This window comes from Bombus affinis, chromosome 15 (assembly GCF_024516045.1).
Source record: "Bombus affinis isolate iyBomAffi1 chromosome 15, iyBomAffi1.2, whole genome shotgun sequence".
In the NCBI taxonomy this organism is placed as follows: Eukaryota; Metazoa; Arthropoda; class Insecta; order Hymenoptera; family Apidae; genus Bombus; species Bombus affinis.
In genome coordinates, this window is record NC_066358.1 from 6,746,418 (window position 1) to 6,757,459 (window position 11,042).

General features: G+C 35.8%; 1 protein-coding gene across 2 annotated transcripts in view; it reads right to left on the bottom strand.

Moving 5' to 3' along the window:
* LOC126924838 (GAS2-like protein pickled eggs) overlaps window positions 1-10,641 on the bottom strand; it is an 88,477-nt gene extending 77,836 nt beyond the window's left edge. Inside the window, exon 1 of one of the 2 annotated variants that reach the window (XM_050739749.1) lies at window positions 10,204-10,641. The gene's annotated coding sequence lies outside the window, so the exon portion shown is untranslated. The remainder of the gene's footprint in view (window positions 1-10,203) is intronic. The other variant, XM_050739750.1, reaches the window with a different exon arrangement.
* Between the last annotated feature and the right edge of the window lie 401 nt (window positions 10,642-11,042).

Genomic DNA, 11,042 nt, shown 5'->3' on the forward strand with positions numbered 1-11,042 from the left:
TTTCAAGTAGACAGAAATCTAACGAGGCAGAGAGTTTAAAAAGATACAGCGATGATATTAGAATTGAACCGGAAACGTATTCCATAATTATATTCCGGTACATGTAAAAACGAGCTCGATTGAAACTCGTGTCTGGAGGTTTCGCGTGTGTCGTAACAGGCAACGATTTCATTCATTTCGCGACCAGAAAATGAACCTGCTTCGTCGTACGTCGTCGGTGGCATGCGCGTCGAATGCAAATCGCCTAGAGGCTCGAGCCGAGCTCTCGAAATGCCTGCATCATAATGCCGTAGAACGCGGCAACTCGTTGTTGGCTACGGGATATCTGGAACCGGTATCAACCGAATGGTGATAACGTCCGAAACATTTCTGTACTCGTTTGTCATTGTACACGCACCGATGACTATTCGCTTGCTGCATATTAATCTCCTTCTTACAAATGAGACTCTAATCGCCAGTAATTTCTTTAAAATATCCTACACGAAACGAAAATAATTTTTTGTATTTATAATAGTATTTTCTCTAATCAACTAGTCTTCAATTAATTTAACAATTTGTTCCATTAAGATATGGTACATGGAATGAAAATAATTTTTCTATGATTCTATATTTTAACTTATTATTTCTTGTCAATTTTATTCTTTCTACATATTTTGTCCTATCCATTTATCTCCAATAATATTACTTCCGATTGTTTGCTATTATTAGTGGAAAATTAATAAATAGAACAACTCAGAATCCCAGAACAACTCTAATCAATACAAAATATTAACTTAATCCGATTCAATTTAATTCAGTTTATTGATTTTCAATAATATCCCCTCCAATGAATTCCTAACATCGTTCGACAATTCCTAAGTATTCAGAATAGCTCTAATCCATAGAAAATCCCAACTTATTCTTCGTTAATTCTATTTTTCCCGTTTCCTTCCCTTTCTATATTTCCAATAATACTGTTTGCAATCTTGTCGACCTAACATCTACGTCTACCATACAAATTACTAGACTGTGGATATATTTACAAGCACGAAATTCATATTTCTATGAGCGCAACTAACATAGTAAATTGAACTTAGGCAGAGAATTGCTTTACCAAATATTAAAACAGATACTGTCATGCCGCGTAAGACATCTGCACTCCATCCCGCGTTGCTTGACGGTCCACGTACCGTGCTTCCGACCCTCAATAAACCTAAGCACCCAGCATAAAACTTTAACTTTTTAACGTCATTGTTTCAACACATTTTTTCAGTTCATATGTTTGTCCTGAAGGATTTCCTAATCTTAGAAATGTTTTCGGCTTATGGCCGGTTTTAGAAAAGTCAATTGCCGGTTTTTCCCGTGAACAAGGCCACCACCTAGCCATACGTCAGTACGAGGCTTACTCCTCCGATCTTCATTTATTAACGTTAGCTATAACCAATGGGCATCACGGATCGTTACCATCGTTTTTCTAACGAAAAGTGTGAACAACGAATCCACGTCCTTAGCTCAAAAGACATACCCACGCCAACCTTTCCTCCGTAATCACACAAGAACGAACTTCACTTTCTCGGACCTACAGAACACTCAACTTGTGCTCTAAACTTGTTCTCATCACGACAGAACAGTCACTTCATCCCTCTAGACTTGTGTTCTATCTATACTTAGTCTGTTCAATCGCTATTTCCGCTACATCAGGAAATTCATCTTCTTCTTCTTATATTCAACTGTAAGGGCCTTGCTCTACCACGAAAGAACATCGTGTATCGTCTAAGTCATTTATATCATACGTAACGGTGTAACTCTTCGGTGTATTAAGTATTCGAAATACAAATTTTATAACCTTGTTAATCGCAGTGTTATACCACATCAATCACCCCTATTATCCCATAAGAAATAAGGGATCGATCTATTCGTGGTGTCGATTCTTATAATCGTAACGGGAATTTACGACTCCCGTTGACGCGTTTTCTCGCGACCGCGTCTCCCCGCGAAAGCTCGAAAATACAGATACTATATCTGGGATATTTTGAAAGAAACTTTAAGTTTCCCATAAACAGAGAAAAATCCACCATGCAGGTATAAATTATTATGTCTCTCTCTGCTTGTCGTCCTCGAGATCAAGAAACCAGCCTACCAAGATTCAATTGCTCTCGTTAGAAACCTACCTCGGTTCCCGACAATTACATACAACCATCTTATAAATTCTAATGCGGTGGCAAGTGCAATTTGCAACAGTTGCACAGCGGGGAGGGAAACGCGAATTCCTAGAGCGAGGTATCGCGTCTAGAATAGCGTTCTACGCTCGTGAATCGGATTATGCAAAAGCTGTCCTTATTCTTAACGACCAGCGCTCAGCTTAGAGATCGTTATCTGTCTGTATTGCTGGTATGACTCCGTTTTCATTGAAACGAAACCATCGTAGCCAGGAGAATTGAACGCGAGAGCAGAGGATAAAAGCCACGGAATCGTAAGTTCGATCTTAACGACTTTGTCAGTGGCGTAAATCAAGCAACTTCTCGCCGAATGGGACGTAATTCGATTAAATATCTCGTTTCGTAGCTGGACCTATGCTTTATAACAGAGGCTGGAATATGCTTTATCGTTTTCCGAGATTTCGAATTTTTCTTTATTTACCCCTAAACATTGTGTTTTATTTCATTGTAGGTAGATTATTTTTACTTGTAGAAAAATTCAGATTTTTTCTATTTTTTCTATCTTTATGGAAATCCTTTCTCTCTTTATTATTTTCTAAGGATATTATTTTTGTCGTGTCTCTCGAAATTATGTGAATTTCGTCTGCTTGTATTTCCTATTCTATTCGTGGGTCTAAGGATATTTCACCTTTTCTATATTCATATTCCTTTTGAATATTATTTTCTTCCATTTCAATTCCTACAGGAATTAAATTTTCAGTTTTTTATTAAATACCTTAGTTTTAGCTTTTATAAAGCTTTCGCCTATTCCTATTCTCTAAAAAGTCTACTTTTTCCACTTGAAATATCCGGATATCATTTTGTCCTGTTTCTTAAATAAATATTTTGCATTTAGATTTTGCGTGTCTAATATTTTATTATACCAATGTTAGGTGTTGTGAAATTTTGATTTTACATTCTCCCCTCTTATTCTACAGAGAACTACATCAATCAACATCGTCACGGAAACACAATTTATTTCTAGAAATTTATTACTGTCTGTCGTTGGTTCCACAGAAATGTCTTTAGTAGCTAATCCATCGACCGTAGCCGAATTGGACACATTATAAATGCAGACGGAATAAGATACACACTGTAAAATAGAAAGGTGTTCGACAGCTCGAATAAGACGAGAAAAATCGCCTGGCAAAATGTTAAAATATACAGCGACACGATAAGCCTGTTAGAACTATGCACGTTTTTAAATGATCGATCGTATGGCACTGGTAAACAAATACAAATTTAGCCGCTGTGCGAATATGGAATGCACCGATGTTATCGATATCCACCCCATTTTTTTTTACTAATAATACCCCGCTGATTTCGACTATAAATTATGCAACGCGATAAAGTACTCAGAAACTCGTCGACGGAGGACATACCATTTACAACGGCTCCGATTTGATAACGTCAACACTATTTATGTAATCCATCATAATCTTTTTGCTTTTTAATGCTTTCCATTTTTCCGCTCATTTAAGCAATTCCGTGTGGTAAAAATGACAGAGATTGCTTAGAAATGGAATATTTGATGATTGGGAAGTATTTTATCTACCGAATTTCAGTTTCGAGGAAGATTTCAAGAGGAAGATAGACTATTTAACTGATTAGTTTTAGCTAATTCTACTTAGCAATACTCTTCAATCATATTTATAAAAATATGGTATTCTTAGTATAAAAGTTATATATGTATTGCATAAATGTTCACAACTTCCTGATCTTCATAATCTCCGACGACAGAACCTCCAAATAACTTAAAATATGATGAAAAATCGAAAACTAAGAATTAGCAACCCAAAGCTAAAAATTGAGAACCCTTCGAGTAACCTTCAGCCTTCTAATCGCGTCTCTAACCTGAAAACAAAAGAACGAAGAGACAGCAACGTTCTTCGTTGACAAATGCCATGAAAAAAAAAAGGAGAAACATGCCTGTTGTGTCGAAAATAATCGTCTCGCGACGAACCCGAAGAGACACGCGCGGAATTTATTCGAAGAGCGCGCATAGTCCCGCGGTTGCGCGTGCGTGCGTGCGCAGCAGCCTTTAACTGCGCATGCGCCGTGCCTATACGCGCGCGCCGCAAAATTGACCGACCGCCCGACAGAAAATCTTGTGAATGAGCCGCTTCTCCATTCACTTTTAAACCGGACTCGCCGGAACACGCGCACAACACCCTAGTCACGCTTTGCTGCGGATAGCTGAGCATATTTTTTGATTAATCGCAAATTTACCGGTGGCCTGGCTCGATAAAAACTTTCAAATTAGTTGTAATCTGTTTGTTATAGGAAAAATTCCGCCTAATGATAAACGATGTATTATTATACAAAATAGATGCATTTTCACGAAGATGTTTTGTTAAGTTCTCTAATTTAATCTCATGTATATACATTGCTATTATATCGTACATGTATTATTACATTATATCATACATCTTCTATTACACGACTAGATTGTCTAACTGAATCCAATATATGATTAATAATACTTTAAACGCGATGAGTCAATAAATATATAAAGTTAATATATAAATAAATCTTCCAATTTGTTTCTCGTAAATTCTCCCATAAAAGCTTTCCTTTTGCTGTCTTCATATCATTGAACTGAACTGAACTGATCACTGAACTGTAAATATTGGGTTGGTGACTAATGACACTTAATGACAAAATCCTCAATCACTTAGTTGCCAACCCAATATATCCATAAAGTGTATTCGAAGTAATTTTTATGTAAGCTACATAAACTATATTAATTATTAAGAAAAAATCAACAATGAAAAAGAATTTATAGTATAAGATTCGATACTTATAGATATCTAACTATTCGCAACGAATTAGTAAGTCCAAAGCTTATTTCCTACCACGTAACACTGACATAAGATCCAAACAAAGGGAACTTCAATTGCCGGTATATTTTCCTTTCGCGTTACGCTATATTATGCAATCGTATTCAACTTTTTATTACATTGGGATTTGTACATTTAATTTCTCGTCATCGTGTGTTTACCGGTTCGTGCAACTTTCCCCTGTGGCCGCGCAAATATTTTCATCGCCATTGTTTACGCGCGCACGGTTGCCTACTAGTTTTCTTAACCGCCTTATTTGCATTCCCGGAACCTGTGTATCAAGACATAATATGCAAATAGCCCGTCCCTGTGTCTCTCTCTATCGCTTAAGTCTCGAACAGAGAATCCATCTTCGTAGAACCGAGCCTGGTGGCCCATCCGGCGCCTCCTTTCTTCTTATTATCGCTATTTATTATAATTTTCACTCTCCGTTTCCATTAATCTCTTCCGCTTTCTCTATTGTGCCGAGTAATCCGACGTGAATCCTACGAGATTACGTTATTGTTCGGCCTAAGTATACGTGATTCAGAGTGAACGTTAATTTTCATTGTCGTCGAATCAACGGAGGATAATGATCCGTGAAATTTTTTCTATTTGCGAACCAAGCAAATTTCCAGACGCAGACTTTCGTGATACGCTCAAGTATCGTGAAAGTTAATAGAAGATCAAATCAATGTAGATTATCTTTCGTAGAATATATTAACAACATAGAGACAGCATAAACGAGAACAAAACAAATGTAAGGATCTTAGAAGAAATACGAGAATGATTGGAAAAGAAGTTGATGATTTTACCCAGACGTTATTCAGAAACTTGATACTGAAGGTATAAATAATAATAAAAAAAAACTTTGAAAAAGGTACACAAAGGAAACTACAGAAGAATTTTTGGACACCAGAGTAGCACAAAAACCATAAAGTTTAACAATAATAAGAAATGAAATATGAAAATTGCGAGGTAACAGAATACATTTAACAATGCGAAATATCCAAAAAGAACGTTCTTAAATCTCCAGATTACGCTAAAAATTGTAAAAAAAAAAAATTGCAAAAATAAAGCCTATGATATCATACACTTTAATCTAAAAATAAATTAAAATCAAAACACAAGAACAACAAAAATTGACCAACTTACTAAATTACTAAAGAAAGAAAGAACAAAATAAATATCCTAGAAAATAAAGAAATATTAAATGTTCTTCAGACATAACTTTAAAAAGTCAACCCTTTAGATTTTCCATGCTGAAAAGAAAACCTTTAATTCTCCCTATTCCCTGCCCATAATCATCCAAGAATACCATACATCGGGTTCCCCCATCATCAAGCACTGAGCAAATTACCGCACGCTATAGCGCATCAGTGATTCATCATCCACCGTTTAGAGGCGAATTTCACGGAGGGTAAGCAAGCAGCTTTCGAAAGATGCGCCGGTCCTCGATTATCACAAAAGTGCATCTGGCGAGCGCATCCGAGCGCCTCGGACTATCATCCGACTATCTCGGCTGTTTGTTTCGCGTTTCCATCGAGCTACAGCGTGAGATCTCACCGAGAATGCCCTCCCTCTTTGTCCTCCCTTCTTCATCTCGATTTCCACGACATCGAACAGCATCGAGAACTTCACCCAGAGTTGAGAATTCAATAAAACTAGTCGTCGCATCGATTGTCGGATAATCGGTTTAAACGATGACGAGGGTGGACGCTTTGGAGAGAGATAGGGATGAGAGAGACATGGAAGAATCAACCCCTTCTGGTTTAAGATCTACGATAGATGTATCTCGATATATATTTCACGCTTTGTTTCTTTCGGGTGATGTTTTTGGATATTTTACGGATGAAGAGCCAACTTGTTATTTATTGATATTTACTTTGATTGATATTTATATAGACATATTATATGTACATGGGCGATCTTTCGTTTCTTTTGGGAAGAAATTTTGAATCTGAATTTAAATTTCGTTAACGTAGTTTTAAACGTAGAGTTTAAGAGGGAAAATTACAAGAAAATATATTAAGTTGTTTCATAAGGTGCGTCTATTATTTCCTTATAAAACGAAAGAAACTTTTCGGACAACCTAATATAAAACAGCCTGTAACAGATCCTAAAATAATTACAAGAAAGTATAGGGGACTTCATAAGGAATACTATCGAAATAAATCGAAAAGAAGAAACGTGAAATACAGCAAACATTAAAGAAGCAAAAATTACAGAAAAAGTTTGAAGAAAATTCTACATCACCCTGTAACTATCTAGCCGTTAAAATTTGTTCAAAGAAATCGAAGAAAATTTCGGAAACATATAAAAATCTAAAAGAAACAGATCTTTCTATGAATCCTAAAAATAAATCTCGAAAAAATACAAGCTTGACCAGTGAACTTCTCACCTACGATATCTACAATATTCTACAACATTTATATAAAACCTACGATATCTACGAGATCCGTAAAAAAAAGCAACATAAATTAGAATTAAAGTAAAACATCGATACAAATCTCGACAGAAATAAATAAACCATCTTCCACGATCTGTGTTTACTTTACAATGGAACGAAGTCTAGATCGTATTACCGATATAATGTATCGCTGCTAGCGACAAAGCCTGACGATTCCATAGAACGAGAATTCGTGATTAAATCTGATCCAGACTGTAGAGATCAGCGCTACATTCGCTGGAAAGAAGTGTCATTGCGTACAGGATTTATTTGTTCGCCTAGCTGCACGTTGATACGTTAATCGCCTCATTTGCCTTTTAAGCGTGTTTTTTTAAACGCGCTAAGGACAGGTGAGTCAGCGTCGCGCTCTCGGAAAATTTATTAAGACTTTTAAGGTAAAGCGACTTAAAAATAGACGTCAATAACGATCTTGCTAAGGATACAGAATGTTTCCAGCATAAATCGCTATTAAATTCGGCGTTACATATGTTCGACATCTTCTTGAAATATATCGTTGTTATTTATCGTCGTATTGTTTGTCTCAATATTGTTTTCTTGTACTCTCGTTTGTTATCTGAGCGTTTGATATCTGAGATAATTGTATTAATTGTGCAACAGGTATTATAATATTCAAATATAGATCAAATATAGATTACTCGAGGATATTTTATCGAATTTCCATTCTATCGCTTAATATTTCTCTTGCAAGTAGGCACACATTTCGTGGAAAATATTTCGGAATCAAAAATTTGATAGCTAATAAGAAAATGATTTAGAAGAAAGACAGCGAAGAAGATACCAAGCACGATTAATATTCGTTTTAATAACGATGTAAGCTGATATTTCACTTAATGAAATCATTGTCGACACGTATTTTTATGATTTATATTAAAAAATAAATAATGATAATTTACGAAGAAGACTATTAATATCGAACGAAAAATTCGGATTATGACAATTATGTAATTCGAGGCTACTTAAAATCAGAGTTTGCGTTTGTTATTAAGAAAAAATTATCTGGATGTTAGAACAAGCAACACCTAATTGGTTGTTTGACGATCAATCACGCGTAACCGCGAAGGTAAACATTTGTCGCGCTAAATCAATAAAAACGTTGTTCGATTGAGACACCTTCGCGGTAGCGTGTCTTTTTCGATTAGATCAACTCTGAAATAGTATTCTTAGACTAAAAATCGATATAATAATTTATATTAGTTTAGTAAAATTTAGAGTATTTTATATTGATATAAATCATTTTGCTTCTTAATATTAGTGTTAACGGAAAATAATTTTATTTTGTATTCTACGTCCACCGTGATAGGGATTTCTGATAAAAAGAAATTAAATTAAGAATTCCAAAATTAAGTAATCCAGCCCTGAATTATTATAATCTCCAATGGCCTGATAATACCAGTTCAGACGTTAAGAGATATAACGTTGCGTGTATTTAAAGCACAATCATCGAGAAGCCTATCGTCTATCTCTCTTCGCGGCTTCCAAGATAATACGAAAAATCGCTGACCTGTTCCTGCCACAACACTGTTCGATCCATCAAAATTTTGATAATCTATGCACATATACGTTCAACGTACACGAATACTATTCTATACTTCTTTATTCAAACGCTAATACGCAACTATATTACATGCATTCACATTGTATAATAAGCTATGATCGCATTATTCGTCATAATATTATCACATTGAACTATGTATGTATATGCAGTGTATACGGTAGGAATTATTATATTTTGATCTGACTGTAATCTTAGTAATCAGTCAAGGTTTCTAATGATTTAAAGAAATAGCTAAAAGAAAATCAAAACAAATAATAATAGAAAATATAATTAGGTCGAGAATGGTCGTAACAAAACGAAACACGTAGCAAGGTTAAGTATTAATGGGTTAAGGAATACCGCTTAGTTAGCTTCAAAGATACAAGAGGAATTTTGTTGCATGTTTTTTTTATACTTCATATGCGTAGAATATTGTTTGAATGAGAATATTTTGAGATTCATATAAGTGGCGAAGTTACAGTGCTTACAAGAGCTACGTGTTAGGTTAGGTAAATTTTTACATTAAACTAGTTTTAAAGGCAATCTTTTTGAAATCATGCTTTCTATACTAACACGCAACAGATATTCGGAACGATTTATTTAATTAATAACAAACCTCGATATATCACATTTCGTGTTTTCTTCAATGCTTCTATTAGTGAAATTTTTAGATACTTTCAAAGATTATTCCTTTTAGAATATATTTTTCAATAGAAAGTTAACATTTTCACTTGTCCTTTGAAATGATTAAAGAATCATACACCACACACGTTCTTGAGAATATATTACAATGTAACATAAAAGTTTTTCGTTTTTTCTCTGTTAACACTTCTACCAATTGACAAGATTTTGCCAGACATGGTCTCGTAGACAACGTTTAATAACTCCGCCATTTTGTAATTTTGACGAATAGAAATCGAACTCAAATGTTTTCTAACGACAATCTCAATATTTCGTCGAATAACTAAGTATGTATTTGAGATCCAAGAATGTCAATTTAATCTATCTTCTTAGACCTATAAGATGACACGTCTAAAAAAGCCGTTGTTAATTTGACGATCGACTGCGACCGTTAAATCGAACCACGCAGCTGACCGTTGCGCTATGGAACGATCGCAAGATACATAAAAAAACGCGGGACAAAAAGCTACAGCGCAATACTGACCAAATAAATCAATAAACACTTGATATTTTCTCACTCACCTATCAGCCGTGTCCACAAAGAGGAAACCTTCTTCACGTATCCCTGACAGGCACACGCGACAGCGGGTGTCGCATCGACGAACGATTTAATCCCGAAATCGTCTCGATCAGTCGCGCGCGAGACCGCCAATTATCATCAAGGCGATCGCGACGTATCGTCTCGAACTAGTCCTGTGTTATACGATCGATTCACCGGACATCAGCGGAGTGACAGTTCTCACTTCGATACGGTACGATGCCACCGAGACAAAAGCTCGATAATTACCAGGCCAGAGGATACGTCCGTTTCTGCGCGTTTCTGTATCATACAATTTTTCTTCCTGTCGCGTTACGACGATTTGTTTTCAATGCACGATACCGTTCACACCTTCAGGGGGTGCACTCAAACCCCACACTCACGCGTCGCGTCCCAACTAGAGACTAAAGCGCCTAGTTACTCTCCACCCGTATAAATGCCTCGCTGCAGCGTGAATGTAGTCGTAGGTTCGGGAGCTTGGAAGGGAATATTGTCGCTTTCTTCCATTAGGGGGCGCCATGATGTAGCTTATGGTTCTGGTAGAGAAATAGTGGAAAAGTGGGAAATGTAGGTAAAGAAGATCTAAGAATTAAAAGAATAACATTATCGACCGTGGAAAATTGTAGATTTTAGTTGGTACTGATTTTAATAGCTTATAATGTCAAATAGGCAAAATATAACTAGAAATGGAGATAAACTAAAAAATTAAAAAGGTAGGTTTTTAAGCGCTTACTCGGACGAGGTATTTATAAAGATATTTTTTATCCACGGTGGTTAAGTAGATATGTCAGATTTCTTTATAGCTTATGAGAGATAATTTTGA